The following is a 2,420-nucleotide window of genomic DNA, read 5'->3' as shown; positions in this document are numbered from 1 at the left end:
AGATTGGGTGGGATATTAAAGGGGGAGAGGGGGAGAGTGGGATTAGACTGGGTGGGATATTAAAGGGGGAGAGGGGGAGAGCGGGATTAGACTGGGTGGGATATTAAAGGGGGAGAGGGGGAGAGTGGGATTAGACTGGGTGGGATATTAAAGAAGGAGAGGGGGATTAGACTGGGTGGGATATTAAAGGAGGAGAGGGGGATTAGACTGGGTGGGATATTAAAGGAGGAGAGGGGGAGAGTGGGATTAGACTGGGTGGGATATTAAAGGGGGAGAGGGGGATTAGACTGGGTGGGATATTAAAGGGGGAGAGGGGGAGAGTGGGATTAGACTGGGTGGGATATTAAAGGGGGAGAGTGGGATTAGACTGGGTGGGATATTAAAGGGGGAGAGGGGAGAGTGGGATTAGACTGGGTGGGATATTAAAGTGGGAGAGTGGGATTAGACTGGGTGGGATATTAATGGGGGAGAGGGGAGAGTGGGATTTGACTGGGTGGGATATTAAAGGGGAGAGGGGGAGAGTGGGATTAGACTGGGTGGGATATTAAAGGGGGAGAGGGGGATTAGACTGGGTGGGATATTAAAGGGGGAGAGTGGGAGAGTGAGATTAAACTGGGTGGGATATTAAAGGGGGAGAGTGGGATTAGACTGGGTGGGATATTAAAGGGGGGGAGGGGTGAGTGAGATTAGACTGGGTGGGATATTAGAGGGGGAGAGGGGTGAGTGGGATTAGACTGGGTGGGATATTAAAGGGGGAGAGGGGGAGAATGGGATTAGACTGGGTGGGATATTAAAGGGGGAGAGGGGGAGAGTGGGATTAGACTAGGTGGGATATTAAAGGGGGAGATGGGGAGAGTGGGATTAGACTGGGTGGGATATTAAAGGGGTAGAGGGGGTGAGTGGGATTAGACTGGGTGGGATATTAAAGGGGGAGAGGGGGAGAGTGGGATTAGAATGGGTGGGATATTAAAGGGGGAGAGGGGGAGAGTGGGATTAGACTGGGTAGGGTATTAAAGGGGGAGAGGGGGAGAGTGGGATTAGACTGGGTGGGATATTAAAGGGGGAGAGTGGGATTAGACTGGGTGGGATATTAAAGGGGGAGATGGGGAGAGTGGGATTAGACTGGGTGGGATATTAAAAGGGGGAGGGGGAGAGTGGGATTAGACTGGGTGGGATATTAAAGGGGGAGAGGAGGAGTGTGGGATTAGACTGGGTGGGATATTAAAGGGGGAGAGGGGGAGAGTGGGATTAGACTGGGTGGGATATTAAAGGGGGAGAGTGGGATTAGACTGGGTGGGATATTAAAGGGGGAGATGGGGAGAGTGGGATTAGACTGGGTGGGATATTAAAGGGGGAGAGGGGGAGAGTGGGATTAGACTGGGTGGGATATTAAAGGGGGAGAGGGGGAGAGTGGGATTAGACTGGGTGGGATATTAAAGGGGGAGAGGGGGAGAGTGGGATTAGATTTGGTGGGATATTAAAGGGGAGAGTGGGATTAGACTGGGTGGGATATTAAAGGGGGAAAGGGGGAGAGTGGGATTAGACTGGGTGGGATATTAAAGGGGGAGGGGGGAGAGTGGGATTACACTGGGTGGGATATTGAAGGGGGAGAGAGGAGAGTGGGATTAGACTGGGTGGGATATTAAAGGGGAGAGTGGGATTAGGCTGTGTGGCATATTAAAGGGGAAGAGTGGGATTAGACTGGGTGGGATATTAAAGGGGGAGAGTGGGATTAGACTCGGTGGGATATTAAAGGGGGAGAGGGGAGAGTGGGATTAGATTGGGTGGGATATTAAAGGGGGAGGGGGGAGAGTGGGATTAGACTGGGTGGGATATTAAAGGGGGAGAGGGGGAGAGTGGGATTCGACTGGGTGGGATATTAAAGGGGGAGAGGGGAGAGTGGGCTTAGACTGGGTGGGATATTAAAGGGGGAGAGTGGGATTAGACTGGGTGGGATATTAAAGGGGGAGAGTGGGATTAGACTGGGTGGGATATTAAAGGGCGAGAGGGGAGAGTGGGATTAGACTGGGTGGGATATTAAAGGGGGAGAGGCGGAGAGTGGGATTAGACTGGGTGGGATATTAAAGGGGGAGAGGGGGAGAGTGGGATTAGACTGGGTGGGATATTAAAGGAGGAGAGGGGGACAGTGGGATTAGACTGGGTCGGATATTAAAGGAGGAGAGGGGGATTAGACTGGGTGGGATATTAAAGGAGGAGAGGGGGATTAGACTGGGTGGGATATTAAAGGGGGAGAGGGGAGAGTGGGATTTGACTGGGTGGGATATTAAAGGGAGAGAGGGGGAGAGTGGGATTAGACTGGGTGGGATATTAAAGGAGGAGAGGGGGAGAGTGGGATTAGACTGGGTGGGATATTAAAGGGGGAGAGGGGGATTAGACTGGGTGGGATATTAAAGGGGGAG

This window comes from Cetorhinus maximus, chromosome 30 (genome assembly GCF_964194155.1).
Source record: "Cetorhinus maximus chromosome 30, sCetMax3.hap1.1, whole genome shotgun sequence".
Classification (NCBI taxonomy): Eukaryota; Metazoa; Chordata; class Chondrichthyes; order Lamniformes; family Cetorhinidae; genus Cetorhinus; species Cetorhinus maximus.
Note: the sequence above shows the minus strand (reverse complement) of the source record.